General features: G+C 42.1%; 1 protein-coding gene across 1 annotated transcript in view; it reads left to right on the top strand.

The window, feature by feature from the left end:
* oprl1 (opiate receptor-like 1) overlaps positions 1-27,073 on the top strand; it is an 87,844-nt gene that overhangs the window by 28,830 nt on the left and 31,941 nt on the right. The gene's annotated exons all lie outside the window — the stretch shown is intronic.

The raw sequence follows: 27,073 nt of genomic DNA, 5'->3' as shown, positions 1-27,073 counted from the left end.
GACTGTTTGAAAAGGTGGAGAAGGGGGGGTAATATGTCCTCTTTAAACTTAGCATGAACAAAATGAGACACCAGCCTTGACTCTGATGTGTGGAAATACAATTTAGAATTTGCTTGGGCTCTGGTTTCATTTGCAGGGCGTGGCTTGTGTAGCTGGCAGGTCCAGGGGAAATATGGTTCTAATTGAGATAAATGCACTGGTGAACCATTATCATTATGTCTCATCACCGATCATACAAGAGTACAATTTTAGCCTGAAAGCCCAGTTGTGTTTATATCTAAAGGACATGCAGTAACTTTTTTCAGCCTGTGACGTCACAAAAATGAAGCACAGGGTCGACTTTTTACAACAGATCCGTCTATTTTCCTCCTCTCAGATGATCCTGATTAGCAGCAGATAAACCGGTCACAGGTCATTGGTTCCTCCCTCTACCGCTCCCATACGCAATTAGACAGCTTTGAATTTATCCGCTGAGACACGGAGCAACCTCAAAACCCTATCCAAACTAATTTCACACATGATTACACCCGTGCCCTCTGAACAATAGTGTGATGATAGGTACACTGATGACTCACAGGGCGTGTGGACTCAGACAGAAGAGAGTGAAGGCTAGAACAGTATACGGATTGAACGTAACACTGACCTCCTGAAATATTTGCTCAAAGGACAGCCTATTGTACCCGGCTTCAGGATGCACAATCGACTTTTTAAAAGTCATCTTTGAGCATGACGCTGTGCTCTTTAAATTTTCAGCCATTTTAAGCAACAGATCAGTTGATAGATATATGATGATATAAAGATATCAAAGTAGTTTGGTATTAGATTTGATCTCCATATGCAGACGATGTGTGTTTTTATTGTTGGAGTATAACGTTCAGAAATGATCTACTAAAGCCCAAATGAAGTGAAGATTTAACAACCTTCTGCAAAATCATTTATTTAATTTATGCATCACAGCATCTCTTGAAATTTAGCAGAGTATTGACTTAGACCTCGTGTAAATGAGAGCAGCTGCAGCTGAGTTAATTTGAATGCTCTGCTGTTAATTATGATCTGATCCTGCGCTGAACACACCGCGTGCATGTCTGGAAAGGACTAAGAATAGATACACGACGTGAGCTATGAAACTTGACATGATTATCACAGACAAATTAAAATGTGTCAGGCCTTAAATCAAAAGCTGTTCCTCCTAAATGAAGTTTAAAAGGTAGATAAAGACATTCAGGTTACACCATGTTCAAGGGAGACACTTTGTCATCATCTCTCCTTTCAAAATGGCCACCAATAGACTTTTGGTTTTTATTCAAAAAGTCCTAAAAAGTGCAGTATTGTTTCAAAAAAGAGCCGGTAAAATGGAACTTCTCCACCTTCTTCATCAAACCTTTTGTTCACCTCCTCCTAATGCCACTTCTAATTGAATTCAGCTGCTTTGCTTACACGATGTTCTGCAAACGTGTTTGACCTGCTTCTCCCCCGATCCTCAATCACTGATGTGAAAGTCTCAGCTGGAGACGTCAATCAGTTTCTGCTCTCATTTGTATTTAATTTCCATTCTCTCGTCAATATTCTCAGTCTTACATCACAACAAGACTACAAAAACACACATGCAATTTGTCTCTCATCTGGCTCGATCAAATCGGCCCCTGCAGTGTCAAAGTTGGGAGCATTACTTTTACCTGATGCCGTCAATATAAAAGTGGCTCCCAACAAACTCCAGTCTGAAGAGAACATTTATGCATTTGCTTTCATTACTTTAAAGAAACGTTCCAGAAACTACAAAATGCTAATGTCAATCTTGAGCTAGCACATGAGTCACATGCACGCACCATTGATTTAAGCTCTGATAGTGCATGAAATGTTCAACTTCCAATCCTTACCCAATCTGTTTCTGCATTTCAAAACCGCTCGATTCCTTCTGATTCCTGTAGGTGTACTGCTTGAAAGAAATCTGACCTCAGAATACAATGCTGCTGATTAGTGATGGGGAATGAAAATAGTAAAAGCTTTAGAGGCTAATAAAAGAGGACAAAGAGAGTGTAATCAGGGCCGTGGAGGTGTTCAAACATTCAAGTGGTCTATAGCAGCGCTTCTCAACTGGCCTGGCCTCAGGATCCACTGACGCAAATGTCTTATATATGCCATCTGGACCTCAGACGGTTCAAAGCGTGATAGAATAAAAAAACTGAATGAAACAAACTTGTTAAAAAAGTGCTTCATATTGCTTTTTGACAGCATTTTTCTTCCAGGAACAAATTCACGACCCACTGATAACGGCTCCACGACCCACCTTTTGATCCCGAGTTTATAACCACTGGTCTGTAGGGTTGGACATTTTTTTCAAAGAACGAGTACGACCTTGTTGAATGCTTCAAAGTGAACATTTAATATTATTAACATCGGTTGGATTAGCCTCAGTGACATGTTGTAGAAGTGAGTGAATAACACTGAGACAGCTTCAAGCCTCTATGTAAGCCGATGAATCCTATTGGCTCTCTGCTCCCAGCACTGGACTGCAGCCCCTCCCCTGGCAGCCCTGCAGCGTTCTGCCCCCCCCCGGAAGACTTCCAGAGAGCTGGCCAATCAGAAAAAAGTTGAAATGAACCATTTCAGACCGAGGCTGAAATGATGTTTTTCTACAGACACCTTTTTAAGATAAATAAAGAGTTTTTTTTAAACCGCAAATCATCCACAGCTGCTCTATAGGCTCCACAGACTGACATAATGAAATGTGAAAATGAGTATATGGGATATGGAGTATCTAAACCTGAGAGAGCACATATGGAGAGAATGAGACAAAGAACTGGAGCGAGAGAAATATGAGTGTGTGATAGAGTAAGAGGCGAGGTGAGAGGGTGCTTTGATGGCTGCAGATAATACAGTGTGTCACACAGGGTCACAGGTGTGTTCCCCCTGCAGCGGCCGGGGCTTCATCAACACCTGTGACGAGATGGTGATGGCCTTTTACCTCCTTGTGGCTGACAAAAAGCTTCTACGGCCATAATGTCCACAGGAGTCGAAAAAGGTTCCCTGGTAATGCACAGCAGAGAAAGCAGTCAGCTATCACACGGCGGCGGGCGCAGTAATCATGTTAGCAGAGCTGGAATGAAAAGGACGTGGGGGCACGCTCAGCACTTCCATATCCCGCGTGTGATTTATAGAAAAATTATTTATTATTTACAAGCTGTTGTGAGCTGCCGCTGCATGCCTGCTATAGCCTGGTAGATTAGAGGGATGCGTTGCATGACTTACAGTGTGTGTGTGTGTGTGTGTGTGTGTGTGTGTGTGTGTGTGTGTGTGTGTGTGTGTGTGTGTGTGTGTGTGTGTGTGTGTGTGTGTGTGCACAGCTGACAGGGGCAGAAACAGTGACAGAATGGCAGGTGAGGCTCTAATGAACATCTCCTCTATAATATCCTCAGATCGCAGTCGTGACTCTCTTTTCAAAAATAATGATGGCAGCGTCACACCTTCTGTATGCATGGCAGAGTGTGTGTGTGTGTGTGTGTCTGAACCACAGAGAGAAGCTGTTCACACATCTGTTCAGATGTCTTCATCTCTCTTAACTACGGGTCCGAGAGTCACTTCTCTGCTTTCTGTTTTTGTGTGTCACACAGTCGGAGGTTGTATAGACCGTGATCAGGCAGCTGCTTGCTAATTGGTGGAGCATCAAACTGCTGCTGCTGCTGCGCTCTTTCTCTTAGTGTCTCGCCCGGGAGTGGAATTATTCTCAGGTACTTTGCTTCCTGAAGTGCTTCATTACTCAGACGGGCTTCATCAGGTCCGCTCTGCTAACTGGCTCGTGTTTCATGTTCCACGGGATACGGGTTACCTTACAGAACTACTCAGAGGTAGAAACAGTTTCACCAGTGCTGAAGTTGAAGTTATTGAAGTTGAAGTTATAATCCAAACTTCATGTGATCTGCAGAGTCCCTCTGCACCTTTAAGAAAAAGCTAAAGACCCAGCTCTTTCATGAATACCTACTAACTTAATGATGATGGTCTCCATATTATTGATGATGATGATGGTAATGATGATGGTTTTTGTTTGATAACGACGACTTATAAGATGGTTTCTATACTGATTAGAGCTCTCAAGAACTGCCCTCAATGTTGTGCTTTGCCTCTGGTCACTTCCTGTCAGCACCTGTGTGTCCAATCAGACTCAAAGCTGATCGTTTGCTCTTACTGACATTGTTCCCTTTTTTCTAGATCCTTGCTTGTGTTGTTCTTACTCTCTGATGTACGTCGCTTTGGATAAAAGCGTCTGCTATGTGAATTGTAGAATTATAGAAAATAAAAGTAGAGTCTTTGGAAACAAACTCAATAGACGTTTGCAGAAGAAAAGGAAAAAAAAAACGTGTTGGTCTGGCACAATCTGAAATGGTCATAGTGGAGCAATCAAACTTGTTCACATGTGCTTTTTAAAGGTTCCTATCTTATTTTCCAAGAACTCAAATATACAAGAAATTAATTCATAGAGTAAGCAGAGGTTCCAAAGATCAGGTTTTCCAAAATAAGGCTGCTTGAGAAGCTCACATGCGGCTCAAGTGAGGCCGAGCTCCCAGAAGCCGCCTCCCATTGAGAAGGACTCGTATTAAGTGCAATCGAGAGGGGAATGAAAATGGTAATATCTTTAGAGGGTAATGAACGTAGAGGACAAAGAGAGTGTGTGATCAGAGCCGTTGGAGGTGTTCAAACATTCAAGTGGTCTAAACGGTTGGAAATTAAACATCGTCAAGGTTTTGAGTGTCTTTCACCGCGTAGCTCGGTGGATTTAAGCGTTTGCTCAGCAGGCACGGTGGAGAAAAAAAAATGATTGGTAACAAGTCATTTGAATAAAACCAAGGCTGGAGTTATAGAATAAAACGTGGAAAGATTCAATCAGCAAGGATTTGAAAATGTCGGTCTGAAGGTGCTACTGAATGATTTGATACTGTAGATACTTGCAGAACAACTTTCTTTATGAAATCAGGTTTTCATTAATTTACTTCAATCAGGAGAGACATGTGACTGAAGAGAATTATTTATTACGTTGGATAACATGGAAATGTGACTCAGAAATACTTCAACCCTATGGGGTGGTTGATGTGTTTGGAGAATGACAATTCTGAGCGTCGACAACATTGGCATGAAGCAACTAAAGGCAGAGAAAGAATCGTATTCAAAAGTGGAGGAGAACGATGATAGGCTGACAGTGAGGGAGGAACGCCATGCCATTGGTTAGATGAGTACCGCTGACGAGACAGCTGATTATCCAATGACAGCCGCAGAAAATGACAGCGGAAAACGTGAGTGAGCGTTCAGAAAAAACTCACAACTATCGGTGTCACGTATAGGCTGAGAGCTTAACTGCTGTTAACTTTATGCTAGCAGGATTGCAAACGCCACACGGCTAAAACAGATGGTACTAAACGAGCTGCACAGCTTGAGCAGACAGATGAAACCTTCTGGAAAACCCCCCCAAAAAACGGACCGCGACTTGTAATCTTGACTTTACAGTAATTCCTGCACCGTCGACAACCGTGCAAATCTTTACCAATCTTCAAAACTTTTATTTTGCAAATTTGAGCAACCGGCGTATTCGTCAACATGTGGCGTTTATTGGGTCTTTAAAATCAGAAAAGTCATAAAGGGCAAACTTTCCCCCCAATCAGCGTCTCTGCAACAAGTGTGACTCAGTGCTTATCTTAAAGAGTTGATCCATGATGACACACTCACTCTGTTACTGAATCCTAATGATTCAAACTAACTTATACATTGCAGCTGAACTCTTTATTTCAATCTGCAAACCAAGACAGAAGCAAATCAGGGGCTCTGCAATCTCCCGTGCCGTACCAGAAGAGGACATATTCATCGATTGTCTTTTTCAGTTTTTTTAATTGTGAGCATCTAAATCCGTTCTTAATCAAAATATCATCAGCAGCCAGGTTATAAATTAGCAACAAGCTGCATTAGAAAAAAGTGAGATATGGTCTGTGCTTGGAATAAATCAACACTGCTGGCATAACGCTGATGTCATCACCATCAATTAAGCTTTAAATTATTTAATTTTTTTCCCCCAGTATTCCTGAGATGGTTTTGTTCCTTTGCATTTAGGCAGAGGTGTTTTCTCGGGCCGAGGGGAAAGGCAGAGAGCGGAAAATGAAAGTGCAAGATGTGATTCATACTCTTTACTGTCGGGGCTTTGTGGATGGATTATTAAACCACTAATCGTGTTTTCTCCTCTGGCGCCTCTTTCACGGCCTGCTTAAGGTGTTTGGAGATAAACTTTTGAGCATGTAGACAAAATTGAACTCATATCGTACAGCCCCTTTTTTTATGAGAAAACCCTTTTCCATTCACAGAAAATTGCTCGTTTTTTTAAACCTGAAAAACAGGTTTTAAAGATGTTTTTAATGGTTTATGCTGCTAAATGGTCATTATCTGTGATGGGTGGCGTCTTTGACTGTTTGAAAAAGGTATTTCTAACACATCCAATATCAGACAAAGCTTTTACGTCATTAGAAGTCAAGTTGTCTTAATTGTCTATAATTTAGATGAAAATAGCTTCAATCATCAACACTGTCTGTCCTTTTTCTACCTTTCAGTTTTCCTCAATAGCTCCATTTGTTCTCACGTCCAGCAGTTTCACCCGATTGAAGATAATCGAGTGGCATACAAAGATACGATTTGTCAAGGCCGACAGAGTCTGTGCGAGAGGACAGAAAAAAAAAAAAACACACACAGCTGTGAAGTCAAATTTGTGATAATATTCCATGTTAACAAGCGAGACTGAAACGAATCGTCACCTTCACAGTTCGGACACTGACAGATGGTGAAGATGGAAAAAAAAAAAAAACGTCCTAAAAGGCTCGATTGAAATCATGACTGTATGATCAGTGGTGTAGTTTAGCGAATACACAGGTGTATACCCACTTGTTTTTCACTCCATTTTTGTATACCCAGTTCTAAAATCGCCTGTGATTTAGAACCATTACTCCCTGCCATCGCCATCAGTCTCTTGACCTGTTGATAGGTTGATGGAGAGTTCGCTTGGGCCAGCATTTCCAGCTGCCGTTACAAGAATACGAGGCATATATCGTCTATAACAGTGGTTCCCAAAGTGGGGGTCGGGACCCCCTGGGGGGTCTTGAGACAGTAAGAGGGGGTCGTGAGATTCTTTCCAAAAACATATAAAAAAAACAAAAAAAACATATCTTAGCCTTTATTGTGAAGATATAAAAAAAAAGTAGTTCAAGAGATTAAAGCTTTTGTGTTCTTTTGTGCTGTTCTTATGCCACTATTTGGATAGGTGTAATAGTGTGCTTGGTTGTGCACATAATTGGGCGGCAGTAGCTCAGTCTGTAGGGACTTGGGTTGGGAATCGGAAGGTCGCCGGTTCAGGTCCCGGCACGGACCAAGTCCAGAAATTGGTCTGGTAGCTGGAGAGGTGCCAGGCCACTTCCTGAGCACTGCCGAGGTGCCCTTGAGCAAGGCACCTAACCCCCCCCCCCCCACAAGCTCAGGAGCACCCGCCGTGGGCAGCCCCCCCACCCTGAGACCTCTCCATTAGTGCATGTCCACAGGATCCTGTTTGTGCATGTGTGTGTATTTCAGTTCATGTTTGTGTAGCATGTTTACTAGACAGAGTGTAAAAACAAATTTCCCCTCGCGGGATCAATAAAGTATAAATTCTATTCTAAATGTTTTAACCACTTCCAAGGACAATGGGGGTCCCCAGTTGCTAGCAACATTACTTTGGGGGTCGCGAGCTGAAAAGTTTGGGAATCCCTGGTCTATAAGATAACGATGGCTGATGGGTTCTGAGCTTGGCGGTCACATGAATACTGAGTCTAGAAAGCCTGATGACACAGTATTAAGAGTTTAAAGGCCCTGACTCACCAAGCAGTCCACAAAGAAGGCCACATGTGGCGTCGCCTCATGTCGCCTTTTGTCTTGGCTGAAAAGTTGCACTTGAACGCACCGCAAAGACTACAGCCGACGGCCAACCACCTCGTACGTTCTGTGCATGGGTGACAGGAAATAACTCACTGAGACCCCGATGATGCCACATGGCACCTAAAGGAAACTTCATGACAGGTCTTCAAAGTCCAGAAACAACTCTGACAAGTGATGTCGCTGTCTGTGATGTTTCACACCAAAGAGACGTGAGAGGAAAACTAGATCTAACACAGTCGAGTCCACTCCTGTTATCTTTCCATTTTCACCTCCTGCTTGGAGGGAAAACATCACATCTGTGTCTGCAGCCCCACATCGACATTTCAGCCCAGCCAGCAGGGCCAATCTTCCTCATCTCAGTCAGCGAGGAGGGGAGCACTGCCGTCCTCTGGGAGTAAACTGATAAAAACAAGATATCTTTCTACATGCAGCTGTTGTTCTCAGTGTTTACATCCGATCACGAGCAACAAAGTGATCATTGAACACATGCTCATGTCTTTTTAGCAGCTGGAGTTTGTACTCTTGAGCGTCGTTTAGCCATTCTAAATGTTGGTAGAAGGGAATCAAAGCGACACAGACTGACGCCTTTTGGAGAGCAGAACACTATCTCTGTCTCATGACTGTCTACAAAGCTCCGAGGCCTCTTTGTAGCTGCAGCCATTTCAGTTTGACAATTCAGCAAACAAAGCAGTCTGTGTTGTTTTTACTCCGAGTGGGAAATTCAGAAAGATTCCAATAAATTCTAGACCATCAAAGCGAGATGTGCATAGAGAGATTATTATCATTCAGACGGAGCCTAGGCTGATCACATATTCTAATCTGTTAGCTTCTTCCTAATGATAGCTTCATGTTTAGCCTACGGACCACTCGTAGCTTTCAGTCGTTTGATTGGCGTGGAGGCTCTGAGGGCAAAACAATTTTAGGAAATCAGTGGCCACAATTGAGCACTCTGTGGAGCTGCAGCACGGGCATGTTAAAATTTCCATCTCTTTAAAAACGACCATTGTTTACACCAACTGACAACCACAGAGAAACAGAGATTGTGTTAGGAAGTGTTAGGCCCCCGCAAACGTCAAAAAGTCCTCGCCAGAACTTCACTTTGGTGATGCTGACGTGTCTATAGTAGAGAATCCTTCCACTTCCACTGCCGCAATATGAAAGCCTACAAAAGTATAGACAAGAAAGTCTTCATCATCAAAGCATCGGTCAATGCTAATTAGCTTTCACTAGCTGCTTAACGTGTAGTATCAGGGTAACCGTCAGCTGTCATTTTCAGTCAGTGGTCTTGGGCAGTAATGTTAGTCTAAAGGCAGTAACATTTTGTCAAAGTAATGACAATATTTCATGGCAGGATTTAGAGAAGTCCATTCTTCTGCTTCCAAACAGGAACAGCGGAGCGTCTAGCAGCATTCTCTGGGTTTTCTCTCTCTGATTAAACTCTGTAGAAGAACATGCCACGAACATGGTGGATCCAAATGAACAACAGCTGTCTTTCATTCAACATGTGCAGTTTGTTTCTTTCTTTAGTCTCCATTTTGGTCTCCACCAGCCCCAGAGGAAAAATAACCAGTTCTTGAGAAGCCCTCCAGGATCAGATTTTCTGAAGCGTGAGCAAACATTAGGCTTTTACATATTGTTAAATGGAAACGGCAAACTGCTGACAGCAACGTACTGAATCAGAACATGGAAGATGCCAACAGCACGACCAAGACGATGAGCTGAAGCAGGCTAAAACTGTACAGGGTGAGGGAGAAGTCGAGATCCTAGGTCATATTTTTATTTATAAAGGTATTCTCGGTCTGCTTCCATCCTACCTACAGAGCTACATACTTCAAAAAAGTAATGGAAGTTACCATCTTCGCTCGCAGGACATACACCTTCTAACCATCCCTAAAGCCCGTACCGAATTAGGAAAAAGGGCGTTCAAGTATGCTGCTCCCTCTTCTTGGAATCGGTTGCAAGATCCTTTAAATCTTCGGGAGCTGGTTTCCTTGAATGTTTTTTAAAGGTCGTCTTAATGATCTGGAGGCAGAAACATCTGACTGTAGATGTTTTAGCTAACTCGTATTGAACCTTTTTGATCGCTTTGTTGCTGATTCTGATGAATGGTTCTTTTTTGTGATTCCTGTAGTTATGTTCATTGTTGTTCAGGTGTTTTATGTCTGAAACCCTGTCATTGTGCTGCTGCCTGTCTTGGCCTGCAGGACGCTCTTATAAAAGAGATTTTTAATCTCAATGAGACTTTTACCTGGTTAAATGAAGGTTAAAATAAAAAAATAAAAACAATGGTTTCATCTCTAACTAGACATATTTAGTAAATCACATTGTCATTTCATCCTCTGTTATGATTAGAAGTATTGATTGTAGCAGTTTGAGATTAGACTTCTTGGTCTCACCGAATGCCAAAGAACCCGTTTACTTGGTGTTTTCATTGCCGTGTGTGCAGCAACATTTGAGCGTATCCAGCGACCTTGTGTCCTTCATGTCCAGACTCAAACTGACGCTTTTGTAAGTTTTCAATCAAAACACGATATTGTACCAGAAACTAAATTTTTCAGTCTAGGTCAGAATGGCTGGGTTTATTTTTTTTTCGGGAGTGGAAATGACATCTTTAGAGACACAATCGCGTCTTCACTCTCCCTCTTCTACCATTTTCTTTCACAGCGTTAGCTAACTGCACCTGGGGAAATTACTTTCATCCGCTGCTTTTCAAGAATGAACGGCAAGGAGAAGATATCTCTCTCCTGCTATATTTCCACCAGCTGAGTTGTTATTTGTATTGTGTGTGTGTGTGTGTGTGTGTTTGTGTCTGAAATACAAAGGAATATGTCACCTGGGTTGAGAATGTAAAGCGTAAAAGAGAACCAGAGAACATTTTAAAGAGATTGATTTTGGATTCTGTTGAACACAAAAATGATTTTTTCATCTCTAAGACGTTTTGAAGGCTCATTTACCTTTTTTTCTATTTTTGTTTTTGTTTGTTTCATTCTCGTGTTTGTGAAGCATTTTGTAACGACTAGTTTTACAGGCTTTATATGTGATTTTTCACACTTAAATGTAATATAAATCAAGTATATCCTCTGAAAATAACTCTGTGAGTCATGACTGTCTACAATGGGTGTAACACCCAAGTCCCACTGTCTGTGATGTTTTCAGAGTTTTCAGAGTCCTATCTTCAGTTTGTTTACATCGCCTGGACGGCCGGCTGACTCCTCCCCTCGTGTATAAAAGTTGTTTAATTGAGGGACTAGAGAAAAGAAGAATAACATACTGTACTCACTGCTTAACTGTGTTTCTAGATCACGCTCATTTCAGGTAAATTTACATGCAGTGTGAAGATACGAGCAGAATAAAGATCGCTAGCATTAGCATGCTAACACAACAATGCAGCGCGAGTTGTTTTGGTTTCATGCTGGTGCTCAAGGGCGACATCTGCTGGATCAAAAAATATAAAGCCTTTAAAATCTCTCTCAATTAAGCTGAACTAAGGAACTAAAACGGCATCTAAAACCATGCTGGATTCTGCAGCTCTATCCATCTATACATCCATTTTCTTCCGCTTATCTGAAGTCGGGTCGCGGTGGCAGCAGGCGCAGTAAGTCAACCGAGACTTCTCTCTCCCCAGCAATTTTTTCCAGCTCCTCCTGGAGGATTCCGAAGCGTTCCCAGGGTAGACCTTCTATATAATCCCTCCAGCGAACTTTAGGTCTACCCAGAACGCAGCACACACACCGATCCTGTGAATAAGAGAGCAACACTGCAGGAAGAACGCTGCGTTTGGAGCAGGCAGTGATTAACCTCCATGCACAGGTGATGAAATCAAATGTCGATACAGTAGAGCCTTTGTTTCAATCTAACATTCATAGAAAGCGTCCTTATCAAAAACTCTCCTCCCACAGTGAGTGTGAACTATTTGAATCCTCCAAGCTAACGGGTTGTGATCCAAGGTGAGGTTTTTTAAATGTCATGGATTCTTTAGTTTTTGCTCTGTGTGCTGCTGACACACAACAGACTAAAGCATCCAAACTCTATTCAGGGAAAGAGAACAATGCAGGGGTCACAGGGGTCACCCAGCCACGGTAGGTGAAACAGTTTCAGTGTGTTAAAAACTGATTGACGAGCGTGCTTCTCATACGCGGATTTGCTTTTGAGCTTTTTAAATGTCACAGCTAATCGAAGATATTTAATGGAGTTATCACAGAGCAGGGGTATGACTCACCATCAGGACCATTTTACATTTCTTTTGAAGCAACGCAAGCCGGACTCTTGAGGTCCTTCTGATCAGGGTCTGCACCTCGAGTAGACTTCAAAACCAAAGGACACTTTTTTGCTTTTCAGGTTGTTGCTCCTAAACTTTGGAACCGTCTCCCGCTTGAACTGAGAACTGTGAACGCTGTGGACCTTTGTTAAGACTCGCCTTTGGTTGAGCGGTCTGTCTGTACTTTTTAGGAATCTGTTAATGACTTTGTGAAGTCTGCCATTGAAAGGTGCTGTTTAAATACACTTTTCTTACTTACATTTTGCCTTCACATATAGTCATTCAAACACAAGTACATGAACACTGCTTCGCTGTTGTAATTTGAAAACTACCTGAAGCAACAATCAAGTTTGACTGATTTTGGAAAATGTCAACAGAAAAACGATAGAATCAGACTTCTAAATCACAGGTATTAGCCTACAGAGCCGAAGATTTTCCAAATGGACGATAGTTGTTCCTAATTTTAGCCACCGTGACTTTTTATTTGCAGCCCTTTCAAGGACTTTTAAAATCGGGGTTTATGGATTAGGTAAGGTTTGCATGTTCCCCCCCGTGCAGGTGTGGTTTCTCTCCGGGTACTCCGGCTTCCTCCCACAGTCCAAAGACATGCTTCTTAGGTTAACTGCTGACTCTAAATTGCCCGTAGGTATGAATGTGAGTGTGGCTTGTCTCTCTATATGTCAGTCCTGTGATTGACTGGAGACCAGTCCAGGGTGTAACCCCGCCTCTCGCCCAATGACAGCCAGCCTCACAATTTGACAAGCAGCTGTTTTAATAACACTGGACAGACGATTTGTTGTTGTTCACTGAGCGGTTACCATCAGAGGTGCTGTTTGTTAACAGTCAGGGCAGGCAGTTGCTTGGGGCCCCAGGCCAGTAGAGGGGCCCCCTGAGAGCTGAAAAACTTTAAACTACAACAGTGATGAGACACTTAAATAGCATAACTTTCGCTAGCATTACATCATGGCAAATTTTGTTCTTTGACCTTAAGTATAAGTTTGGATAGCTAGCAGTGCAGTCAAATGTGTCTCTGAGTTCAGTATGCACCCCCATGAGTCAGATTTGACACTGGAGGGGCCTCTGTACATTTTTGCCTTGGGGCCCAAACAGACTCTAGAATCGCCACTGGTTACCTTCCCATGAGGTCCATTCAGCTCCGTCTATTCCGGTGAGATAATACGAATGACGAATACTTCAGTGCTCACTGAGAGACAATTCTCATGTATTTCCCATGGGGCTTTGATCCACTCCTAATTGCCTCAGCGCCTGTCAGCGACAGCCATTGTGATGCTAAACTGGGAGAAAGAAATCCAGCATAATTAAAGTGTTTTTAAAAATAATGATGATTTCAACCTGCAGTGTGTAATCTGCACGGTGTCAGCAGCTCGTGTGTTTGATGTGCATCAGAGGAGTTGTGTTGGAGTTCACTTAATTGCGCTCTCACCGGAGCTTGTGTGTTTGTAGTGTCCACTTGTGTGCTCATCAGTGACTCTCAGGTCTCTCTCTCTCTCTCTGGATGGATGGATGGAGTTGTGATTGGCCTAATAAAGTGGGCTTTTGATTCTGTGTGTGAGTAAAAAGCATTAGTTTGAAGTGTGTGTGTGTTGCCTCTCCATTACCAGTGTGTCCTGTGTGGGATGTTGGGAGCAGGATGACTGAGGTAGAAAATGCACTGATTGAACAGTTTCACCTTATTGGCCATTAGAAGACAAGTGAAGTGGTCAGCGCCAGTAAGAGCGTTTGTTTAAAATTAGGCTAATGAGGATTAAAAAATTTATGGACATGTGCATCTTAAGCTGCTTTTTTCAAAGGTAATTGGGAGAAAAAAACTGTCATCATGAGATTTTAAATCGGAAATCAACAAAAGCATGAATACAATTAAAAATCGTTACAAATGTGGACGATTTAAATCAATGAGACAAATACAAAACGTTACCCATTCTTAATCAGCAGAGGGCGCTTTGGCCGTCTATTTTTTTAGACATGAGTTGCTGACAGAGGTGTGTACAGAGGCGGCTTTTCCGTCTCATTTCAAATCATCAGAATCAGAATCAGAATCAGAATCAGAATCAAAATCAGAATCTGGGTTTATTGCGAAATACATTTACACATACAAGGAATTTGACTTGGTGTATTGGTGCTGAACAATTAACAAGGAAATAAAGCAGAACTAGCAACAACTTAAATAGTACAGTATAAGAAGCTGTTACAATATATAAAATAGAATTTAAAAATGTAGAATCTAAAAATTAAAATTAAAAACACAAAATGTACAAAACCCTAACCCATGGGGTGTGAAAGAAGGTGAACATAAGTGAAAAGATAAAAACAGTGATCAAATGTTGCAAGAGACTGATGAACTACACAAATAGAGCAACCAACATGCCGCAGCACGTTTTGAGAATTTCTAAAAGGTCCCTCCCAGTTATCTAGTCCAGACTACAATAAATAAGGACTTTTGTACTCTTTTGAATGGCCGCACAGATGTCAGAAAATATTTTGCACTTCAGTACAACGTCATCACTCAGGGCATTTGTCTTGCTCTTTGAAATAAACTTGACAACCGGAAGGTTTCTCCACTCAGCATTTGTTCGCCTGAAAGAGCCGACCTGAAAGTACAGCTGTTCGCTTTTCGACTTCGCCTGCAGAAACATGCACGCAGCTGTGTGTGAAATGCTTCTACGTGACAGCTCACACTCACAAACTTACCAGGAACTCCTGCTTTTTATTTTTAGTTCCTCTAAAGTTTCTCTCGTTCTTTTTCCCTGACTCTAGTCATCGTGGGGTCACGTTTGAGACATTTCTTTATATGGCAACAGAGACAGAAAGGGTTGAAGTTAGGTCGATGAATTCTGTGGTGTTGTGTGGTTTTTAGACATGAGATTTGTGCAGGATGGGTTTTCGGTCGCTGAGAAGCAAAGGGCAGCTCTGGATGCATCTCAGACGCTGTATCGGTGTAATCAGCGGTGATTCTAGAGTCTGATGGGACCCTAGGCAGAAATCTACTGTTATTGTAAAATGTCAACATTACCCCGCCGCTGCTTTGGGGCCCCCTAATGGTCTGGAGCCCCAAGCAGTTGCCTGTTCACTAGCAGCGCCTCTGAGTGTCTTTTCCTGCAAAGGATTAATAAAGAATCTCTTCATCTACGTATGTCTTCATTTTATTTGTGTTCCCATGAAATCAAAATAGATGCATATTTCCTCATAAGACTTGAATATAATTTCACCCATGCACCAGTAACTGTCTCTACATGTTGTTTTGTGGGGATACTTCCTACTGCATACTCGAAACATATTGCATATTAACCCGACTGTTAGTAGGCTATGCTGTTAGCAACACACTCAAATACGGGTCACACAACTTACTTCCTGTCTGAGCTCAGTTTAATGAGCTCCGTAAATATAAACTTTCAACATTCAACTTCAGTCAATCCCCCAAGGAATTTTTAAAGGCTTAGTTTACCATCAAGAGCCTACAAGGTAAGCTAGCACGTTAGCAACCCGCTGGAGCATCCATAAATTCAAGATTGTCTCTCTGTTCTACCTCTCAACTAACACCGGTGTCCGCCATTTTTGCCGAAATACCATACTGATGTCTGACTGTTAGGCCATGCTAACAGTAGCTCTTACATTCTTATCGATAAAGCCTCACATCTGATCATCCTGCTCTCTGCCTGGTAGTGCCACATACTTCTCCTCATGTGGCTTTATGGCAGTGGGTGCTTCATTAGCGGAGCATGCCTTCTGCAGGAGCTGCAGAGTTTAAAAAGAATTAAGCATCTTGATTTTAAGTCTTCTCATTTTCGGCTTGGTTGCATATTCAAGAGATCGTTTCATGTCTCCTGGACATTTTCCCTTTCTGAGCAGAATAAAAGCAGTAAGGGGGGGGGGGGGGGGGGGGGGGGGGGGGGGTGTCCTGTTGGAGGCGTGATTGGTGCAGCCACTTTCCACTGCTATACCACGAAAGCAATTACAGAAAAAAAATGAAGCTAAATCCTACTGGCCCCAGAGTGCGTCAGCCCACCGGGAAAATGCTCTGACCAAACCACTCTGTAAATACAAAAGGGGCGTACTCTAAGGGGTCAAAAATACACCAGTCCTCCCTTTTAGGTTAAGGTTAACATATGTCAGAATACTACTTTCCATTTGCCCCCCATAATGCTCCCAATATATTCCTGCTCTTATACACTGGACCTTCAAGAGTTTATGTTAAAATGAGCGTAATAATCCCCACAATGCATGCCCGCTCACTGAATCCACTGCTCTACATCAGCGCACATGTTTCCATAAGCTCTCCTCCCAACACTCCTGAATCCCATTTAGGCTCTGCGGAGATAAGCGAGCATCGGTTGGATTACTCTCAGAGACGTTTAGAGACCTAGAGGAACAGGGCTGATGATGTCACACCAGAGGGAGAGGTCTGATAATAACACCTAGGGCTGTACCTCCACAGCAGCTGGCAGTCATGAATACGATTGTGTGATTGTCGTCGATGAAAGGCTCTCCTTCAAGAGCTGTTCCCCGTGAAGACTTACAGGGATAAGAAGAGGCTTAGCGTGTGGCAGCACACAGATAAATGGGTCTTTATGAATCTGTGCGTTATAGCAAAGAGGGAAGGAGCTGAATTCAAAGAGAAGCCCACTACTACCTGTTGGTTTGCCGTTTACCTGGAAAACCAAGGGGGATGACCTAAACTGCCACATTGGGGGCCTTAAAACCGCCTACCTTCTCTTTTACAAGAGCGTCCTGGCCAAGACAGGCAGCAGCACAATCGCAGGGTTTCAGACATAAAACACTTAACAACAATGAACATAAATACAGGAATCACAAAAAAGAACCATTCATCAGAATCTGTCATATGTCATCAGCAACAAAGCGATCAAAAAGGGGCAATACGAGTTAGCTCAAACATCTAGACGACCTTTAAAAACATTCAAGTAAACCAGCTCCCGAAGATTTAAAGGATCTTGCAACCGATTCCAAGAAGAGGGAGCAGCATACTTGAACGCCCTTTTTCCTAATTCAGGACAGGCTTTAGGGATGGTTAGAATTTCAAGAGAAAAACCATCTAGGGGTCAAATCTGGGGGTCAGTAGTTCAAGCAGTCGAGCTAAAAGCATCGATATCCTGTAGAATCTTCTTCCAGGTCTTTCATTTTAGATTTAAAATCATTTAAGGACGCCAGCTCGTTGAGTTTCAAGTCGTTTTGCGGCAGATTCCAGGCTGAGGGTGCAGAATACCCAAAAGCCCTTTTCCCACTTTCTGTCAGAGTGTTTGGAACAGAGAGCACAATGTATACACTCTTTTCTGCATGGTTAAAACACATAGGTAATGTGGGAGCAGACCAAGAGTTGCCTTATATATATAAAGGTGCACCAGTGTATGAGCCTACGGGCCGCCATGGTGGGCAACGCTACCCGAGAGTACAACTCACAACGGTGAGTCAGAGCCGCTCTGCCTTAGAGGACATTATGATGCGTGTTGGTTTTTTGTGAACCATATTTGCTCAGAGTGACTCAGAGTGAACTTTTGCTTTTCATATCAACAAGCTGTAAAGGGTCACAACCCCTCCAGAGCTTTTGAGAAAATATCTCCGTCCTACTGTGGCAACATTTGGTGTTTTGAGAGAAGAAATGGGAGCTGGAGGCGAGACTCTTTAGAAGACCCCGACGGATGAATGAGTACTTTATTCTCATGCCTGTGAGGCTAAATGTTAAGCAGAACACCGTTTTAAGTAGTAAGAAGTGGGCTGTTGTATCTGATGTTTCATTCTTTATGACCCTCCTTGACCTCAGACTGAAGACGTGTCACATGGGCGCACTTCACCGTCTGGGGGTGTAGCTGCTCGCTCCTGCGGCGTCTGGATTCCAGAGTCAAGTTTGTGGTTTTTGAGAACAGAAGGATAACATTCTTTTCCATCTGATACAAAATGACCTGACGTCTGCTTTCAAAGAATCGATAATATCTTCAGTGCAGTAACCTGTGACCGACAATCAAGTGTTTAGCCTCATGTGAAGTTCAGCATCTTGTATTTTAGTCAAGCTTGACTTTTTTTCGTTATTATCATTCTTAATTTTTTGTGCCGTTAATGTGAGGTCAGGGCGGTGGATAAAGTCCTAAACAGAGGTGGAGATATGGGGCTTTCACGTGATGCAGCTAATAACTGAAGGTGGGCATCAAACCTCGGGCTGCTGCTTCAGGATTATAGGATAGGATAGGATAATACTTTATTGATCCCCAGAGGGAAAATTCGGGCATTGCAGCAGCAAGACAGAGAAAGAAGTAATACAAAATTCATAGGATAGATAAGATAAATACAGATAGAAACAACAATAGGATGTATATACAAAATAATATAAATAGTTAAACAATACAGGACAATTACAAATTATGTGTAATGGATGGGTTAAATTGACCAGTGATGATATAAAGTTACTTGTGTGATCAAAATAGTCTGTGTACATGAGACGTAAACCAGCGACCCATAGCTAGACCTCTTTAGGGAACATGCTAATTTGTTTTCAGGCAGAAAGTTAGACGATGACATTCTGAACACTCACTCTGTCTGCTTTCAAGTCAGCTGAAGGTAACTAGCTTAGCTAAGCATAACGATTGAATGCAGGTAGAAACAGGTTTGCTATCTTATATGTCAACCTCAGAAAAGACAAAGTCATGTTTTTTGTCTTTATAAAAAATGGACTCTGTAGGGTCGGGGACGCGCAGTCGGATGGAGCAAAACCACGTCAGAGCTGCACAAAGATCCTTTGGAATCCACTTGTAAAAGTCAGAATAAGTCACGGCAGGCTGGTGGGTTTGGGGTGATGACGTTTATATCACCTGATCAATCGCTTCACACGTTTTTCTGATTGCCTTTATGTTCTTTACCCCTCATTTGTCGTCACTGTGATTAACAGGCAGTGTTGATTTGAAGGCAAAAATTCATCATAGTATCGGACGCTTTGTCAGGTTTTGATTTAAAAAAAATTGATGCAGCATTTATTCCAGCGCAAAGTTATGGGTAATTACTTTAATGTGTTTTAGTTTTGCAATGCCTCCATTTGTAATTTTTCAATTAAATGATACCTTTTAATTTCAGAATATCCTGGTACATAACACACATACACACACACATACACACATACACACACACAGGCCGCAGCATGAGTCAAGACAGTCTGCACACATTTGTGCCAACGTGTGTGACAGCACACTCACTCCCGACACAGCGCAGACCGGAGGGATTGTGAATAATTCAAAGTGATTATTAATATTTGAACGCCAACAGCACGGCGGATGAAAGAGTCATCAGATAGACTCCTTTTCATCCTCCTGCCTTCTCCTTCAACCTGCTGTTAATGCAGAGAAGAAGAAGAGGAGTGGGAGATGGAGAGGGTGAGGAGACTGTCTGTCAGTCAGGGTGAAACATACATGAGGTGACACCTGGGAGCTAGTTCAGGCAGTCAACTGGAGGTGCACTGATTTCACACTTGACATGCTTCATTCTCAACAATGACCTGACAACACCTCCTTCACATTAATGGTTTATTTAATCTCTCTCTGCTCTCTGACATCACCAGCTCTGACCTGCACCACTCCTGCTTTGCACCAGTCTTTGCGATGCGTTCAAGAGCAACTCTTTGGCCATGAAGCCGCCACTGGTTCTTTGCCATCTGCTTGGATATGTCAAATACTTTGTCTTCCTTTTGTGTGCAAAGGGAAGACATTGGTCTTAAGCTTGCTCAAACACGTTATGCACTAAAAAAGAGCTCTTCATAAAGATCGATGTCTATGTAACCCTGACCTCAGTGCACCATTATTGTCTTTTCCTCACTTCAGTAAGAGATGTAGATTTGTATCTTTCCCTCCCTGTGATAAAAGATGGATGGATTGAATATATCTCGACCTCCTCGCCCTCAATTATTCACCAATCACCAGCGAATTCAGCTCATTTCATTACCCGCTGCTAATGTGTTTCCTGAACGGTTCATGAGGTAATGTATGTGTTGAATGTTTAATTGCATGATTAAAGTTGCATGACCATAACATGTAAAGGTGAAGAGGTAAAAAAAAAACATAAAAAATGGAAAGCAAGAGAGAGAGAGAGAGAGAGAGATGCAAATCAAAGCGGGAAAGAAGAGAGTAAAAATCTGAGTCTGAGGAGTGAAAAGAACGAGCTGCAGAAACGCAGAGAGAGAGATATATAACATACATGCTGCATGTACTGCACAGATACTTCATACTGCACGAGAATGAGACTCCCTGCATTCATGTTGGAAAACAGAATCAGTGCGTCTCCTCTGTTGTTTCGTTGACTGATGTTTTGTGTCTCAGGTGGCACCAGAGAACACAATGTGCCAGATAATGGCGTCTCTGGTCTCCTGTGTTAAAGTCTAAATGATGAAATTGCATTATAATGCAGGAAATGAGCCAAAGCCACTTGGACATGAGTGTCCCCCTGCATGCAGAGTGAAGTCTTCTGCCAACAGGGCGGAGGTTCACTTATGTAAGGAGGTCGAGATCAAATAGATACCTGAGGTCGTTTGTTCCATCAGCTGTTGGGTTTTTAAATAAGCTGTAGGCATTATTGCCTGTACACTTTTACTATGGACTGTTGTCCCTTATCTCACTTACGTCCATCATGGTGATATCCATGGTAATTATGTTTTATATGTATTTATGTCATGGTGCAGTTTCTTATGGATGTATCGACTATATGGACCTCTGTTGCAAACCAAATTGCTCCTCGGGGACAATAAAGATTTTCCAAATCCAAAAATCCAAATAAAGGAACCTGTGCAGCAGCAGCATTGTACACAGGTTCCTGTGGCTGCATGCCATGCAGAAATAAAATGTGATTATTTTAAACCAAATCCTTAAAAAAAGAACGTTTGTTTTTAGCATTTTTCATCCATCAACAAAACCCAGAATGAACTTCAAATAGCATTAAAATCCAACGTCTCTGGATGTTGTCATTACAGGAAAACACACTGAAGAAACTTGACCACCATCTATGTTCAGGTCATGCTTTTTTTGTCCCTGTTTTGTTTTTTTTTGCATCTTTTTCATCCTTCTTGGTGCTTGGATCCAGTGAAATATCTATTTAAGTTTTTCTGAAGCAATACAAAGTAGGAGACTCTTCAGTCTTCAATGGGACCAGTTACATGTTGTTCTGTCTGTAGGCTAACGCAACAGTTGGTTAAGGTTTGGAAAATGCTTGAAAACGCCCAAATGAAACACTTTAATGTAAATACAGCTTCTTTGGAGCTCCTTCTATAAGCTAAATGGATGCGTTTTTTTTCTGTCAGAGTCTGTGTTAAAATGATTCTGTTTGTTTCAGAGGATCCAAAAACATGAACGTCTTGTCTTTTAATGCGGTGAATGAGCCAGAGAGAGCATGCTGGTGTTAGGTGGCAGAATATATTTTGTTCACAGTTAAAGTGTCTTTTTTAAGATGACCTTTATATGACCTTGGAGAAGATAAAGAGGATTGAGCCGTGTTCACACTTGCATAAAACACCTGAAAAAGTTTTCATGCAGAAAGAAAATTTTCACTCAAACAGCCCCTTAGCAAAAAGTCAGAGGGAGCCGATGTGAGAACGCAGCAGGATATTATCAGGAGAATTCACCTCGAGCGAGTGGGAGGGGGTGGTGACGTTTATTTCCTGCGATCGGTGCACGACCACAGACTGTCTGCACGCCACCTCTACGATCTCCATGCATGTAACTAACCTGCTGCATTGTGTTTTCTGTTCTCCAGTTTGTTCTTCTCCACACTTTTGTTGACATTGTGATTCTGTTGATCTACACATAGCAGTGATATTAAGGCAGATATTGTCATTTTATTGCATATTTTTAATCTGTTAAATTCGATTCCTTTCACGTCATATCTTGCCTTATAAGTCCTCCTGAAATAATCTTGAAAAAGAGAAAGCAGAGTACGAGAGGCAGAACGCAGTAAACCTCTGTAATGAATGGCTAAATATTTCATGCTTGTTTTGGAGATTGTGGAATTCCTTAAGTGCAGACGGAGAGTGAATGCTAACAGAAGAGATTAGTGTGTGTCAGCTGCAGTTCAGGAGTGAAAGTTAGACTCTCTGAGGGAGTAGAAACACCTCTACTCTCTGCTCGTCTCTCGCAGTTTGGCCAGTTTTGAATTCAGAGAACGTTTTGATCCCTCGTCAGAGTGAAGGTGAATCCGGTGTGTGGCGCTTCAGGGATTTATAAATGAACAGATTATTCGATCGACTTCAGTATCTTCAACTATTTTAACAGGGCCTAACAGTGTGGTGCCTGAAGTAAAAATCCCATTCATTATCTCCAAAGCAGATTTGACTATTAGCCGTGATGTCATAACCATCACAGGTAGTGTGACAGGTTCGTCTGATATCGACCTCGTTTTAAGAGAAACACGGTTTATTCACGACATCTGGGGAAAGAGCTACACTACCCACGACCATAGAGTGTCACAGCGATGTCTCTAATTGGTGGAGCTCGCTGTTACCATGGCAATGTTTCCCACCCCCTCTGCGCCGTATGTGAACGGATAGTTTTGCTAGCAGGCTAGCTCGTTAGCTAGCTAACAGGAAGATAAAGATAAAGACAAAGATAGAGATAAACTTTATTGATCCCCCGTGGGGGAAATTTGTGCATTACAGCAGCTCCAGAAAAACAGGGGACGGGAATACAATTATTAAAAATAAAAATAGAAGTTAAAATCAAATCAAACATATTTACATTCAGTTAAATGAAAAAATACAATAATGTAAAGTTACACAGTAACTACAAAAAAACTACAAAAAAGGTTTTGTTCTTAAAAAAACACACAGTGTTTTAATAACCTTGTTATGCTGCAGTGAATGTAATTTATGTAACACAATAACACAAACTACAACACTTGCATTGACAGTATAAACACGATAACAATGACTAAAGTTACATTTAAGAAGGATTGGATTGTGGGATGTGTAGTTCCTTCACTCCGGAAGAAAAAAACTATTTCACAGCCTATATTTTTTTCCTTTTTCTCTTTTGTTTTTTAAATGTTGTTTTGCCGCTGAATCAAATCTACTATGGTCACAATTATTTGGGGTAGCTGGTTGTCTTGGTAACAGGCTTCAATGTCTTGATATAATGATTTTGTGAATTTGAACAGGGGCAAATTTACTTCCAGGACCAGAGCTGCAGAAACTGTTGAGCTCTATACCTTCTTTACGTTGACACAATTAATCTAAGTTATTTCAAATGTCCATTTATTTATGTTTTCTTCTGAAACATCCTCACTCTCAACTAAAAGAATGCAGCAGTTTGATATTAAGAAATATCCAGAGAAAGGGGGGTCACTCCTCAGCCAGAATGGACAGAAATAAACCAACAACAAACGCTGCGTCCCGAGTCCAAATTACTTTTTAAACCTTTGCTCTGTGAGTCGTAAATATCAAATTGTCTGAGAGAAGTTTCCAGCTGCTTTGATTGAAAGAAGAAACATGACAGGAATCTATTCGTCTGCCTTTGAAGGATTTAAAGAGCTCAGTAATCGAGGGAACAATATTTATTCAAGCAATCAATTACAGAGCGGACACATCCAGCCAGACATTACTAATCGAGCTATTAAAAATGTCCTTTTCTGTTTCCTCCCACAAAGAGATACACACCCAGGGTATCGATCTGTTTCTTTTTTTTTTTCGGCTCCATTTTTCCTCATTGTTTTGTTGTTTGTCTTTCATTATCTTGTGCACTGATGACTCACTCTGCTGTCTTCTTTGTCTTCCTGTTTGTACATGTAGAGAAAACATGATGTTCCTTCATTGTTGAAGAAACATTATGTTGCTGGCTGGTCTTGTCATGTCTCTGTAACGTGGGAGGATTTATCTGTGATAGAATTAAATTGATTCCACTCTCGCCTCACTTTCCTTTCTTCCCTCGTCACGCCCTCTCATTTTTTCCTGCTGCCCTCGCAGCCACACGCCTTGAACTCCATAATTATGATGCACTTGTGTTTTTTCAGTGAATGACGGAGGAGACGGAAAAGAAAGAAAAAAGCAATATGGTTGGGAACATGGCTGAACAATGGGAGGAGCAGAGGAGGGGTTTGTTCCAGAAACTTAAGGCCAGAAGATGAGAGAGGCCGTAAAGAGAAACGAGAGAGAAGACGAGATGTTCTGGAGGGCGAGTTAGAGGCTTCAGCTGGGCGGACTCAACTCCCGTTCATCAACTCATGTTTAAAGCGGAAAGCTGAACAGCTATAAAATATTCCCTCTGAAGACTCTGCTGCCTGCAAGTCTTCAGTATGCAGAGAGAAGAAAAAAAGGGGAGGAAAGTATAGAAGAGAGAGGAGGAGAAGGGGGATTTGAAGGGGATGAAGCAGGATCTAGAGGAGTGAATAAAGACGATGAATAAGATGGAAAGAGAGAGAGAGGTGTTGGTTATGAGTTGATGAAAACGGGATTAGAGATGGACAGAGGAATTTAATTTAAGAGGTTAAAAATGCATTTAAAAAATGGAGGGAGAGGGGATTTAAAGGGCCAGAGGGCAGGTTAAAAGTAAAGTAATACGCTGAGGGAAAGATGGAGGGAGGGTAACGAGGGATGCAGAGATGGAGGGATGTCAAAGAAAAAATGGAAAAAGAGTGAAGGAGATAAACAGAAAAAGTGGACCCAAGGAGAGAGTCAAGATGATGAGTTATGAAAGATGAAGTCATAGTTTCTGAAGGCAAAATCAACGGAAGAGATGCTTTGAAAGATTGAAGCTGAAAATGTTTTTGTAAATGTCCAACCTTAAGAAGAGGGCTGAAGGCTCATGTATGCTCCCTTTAGATACGTACATTTATTTGTGACGGGGCGTGCTGCAAGCATGCGTCAAGCTGGACAAAATAGAACGACACGGACAGGAAGTCAGACATGGAAACACAAAGAGCGTCCGGTCAATTTCAAAATAAACAACAAAGCGACCCCCAAAAGACAAAGCAACAAGTTGTTTGCATGTTTGTCTCTTTATTATGAACAGCTGCTCATGGCTCATGTTCTAGAAACGGACCCGCAGTGTGGCGGGGCGCTCCGTCCGACTGAGCAAAACCGTGTCGCTGATGGACTGCAGCATGCACAGAGTAAATCTGGAAATGAGGAGTTAGAGCTGAAGCTGTCTATAAATGACATTTCTAATCCATAACCGACATGAATGCAGCTTCAATCATTCTTTCTCTACTCAATAAAGAACTCAGTTGGAGTACTGAGAGAGGAGTGGGGGAGGAGGGGAAGAGGTGCCCTGAAGAGAGAGAGAGCTTTGTTTTGGTGTGAGAGACGATATCTACTGGATCTAGTTTGAAATAAATGGATTGTGCAGCTTTGATGAAATAATGCCTCCTAATGGTAGGGGGCGCTAATTCAGGAAACACTCCTGTGGGTTAACAACAAACAACTTCTAATGTGGGTTAGAGGAGTAATTAGATGACTATTCTGAAAGAGACGCTTTCATATTTCAACGTTTAACTTCCTATTCTTCCGATTTCAGAACTATTTTTATCCGCGTTCAATTCGCAGCTGTCAAATCTTTGATTGAAAATTCATAGGCGTGAGATATTAATAACGCACTGAAAAACATGTTCGGCTGAGCGTCGTAAACCTGCAGCTGTAACGCAGACAAAGGCAGGAAGAGGATGAGAGGAATCCGAAAAGAGCTGAGGGCGTGGAGAGACGTATAACGAGTGAAGAGGAGGAAAGATGCAAAAAAAAAGAAGAAAAAAGAAAAAGAACTCAGATTCAGAGGAAGAGGTAATGAGAAGGATGATGAAAGGATAAAAGACTGAAAGACACAGATGTGGAGATGCAAGGGAATACTTGAGAGAGAGAGAGAGGGAGAGAGAAAGTGTGAGGGTGTTGATGAACTCTCAAATTGGAGAAGGGGGCAAAGACAGAGGACATGAGGACACGAGGAGGAAGAGAAGAGGCAGCAGAGAAAGAAACAGGAAAGAAAGAAGGAAGGGTGCAAAAGAGCCCGCAGCCATGACTGAATGAAGGAGGGGGGGAGAGAGAGGTAAAATATTTGACTGCAATGCGTTTTTATGAAGTTTTTATCGAGGGCAGGAGAAGCAGAAAAAAGCCTTCAGTGTGTTCTCAAGTCAGAGAGGCGAGAGTCAAAGCAACAGACAAGACTTTAAACAAAAGACTTATTTATGACTCATTGAACCCGGCAGTAGATTTTAGTTTGATTTTCTTTTACTCAGTTTTTTAATCTTGTGTTAAAGATGAACAGAAAGTCTTGGCTGCTGAGGCTGAATCCTGATGTTTTTAACTGTTATCACCTCATTAGTGTTGGTGCAAACTTGACCCCCAGCATGAAAGAGTAATATAAGAAGGAGAGATGGGCCATGCAGCGAGGTTAAATAAAAAAATAAAAAAACGAGGGAAGCCTCCAGGCAAAAAACCAGGAGCTGGCCCGTCGGAGCTGGATACTGCCTCCAGACTACAAAGCAATAACTGAGAACTGAAGCTGACAGGAAACAAAACTGCAGGGTAACAAAACACGACGAGATAAGAAAAAAAGCAGAAAGAAAAAACTTCCACTGACATTAAAGGTGGAGTCAGAAGAAATTGGCCCCTCCTCCTGGGCTCATCGTCCTGTGAAGAGTTACCCACTGCAGGACTTTAGTGTGTACGTTTACTGCTTGAACTTACACTGCAAACTAGCACAAGCTAGCATAAGCTAACCGCTGCCAGTGTTTAGCAACTTCCTGTCCAACAGGAAGCAGACCAACTCCACGTCTGCAGGTAAAAGCCAACGCAAGGTTCAAACTCGTTTTGGAACGAGCTTTAGCCACTTGGTATTTCACCTCACTGGGATTACATTTTCACATGTCATATCGCTGAACTGTATCCACTCCAAAACT

The sequence above is a fragment of the Labrus mixtus genome, chromosome 15 (genome assembly GCF_963584025.1).
Source record: "Labrus mixtus chromosome 15, fLabMix1.1, whole genome shotgun sequence".
NCBI lineage: Eukaryota > Metazoa > Chordata > Actinopteri > Labriformes > Labridae > Labrus > Labrus mixtus.
This window is presented reverse-complemented; position numbering and strand designations above follow the sequence as displayed.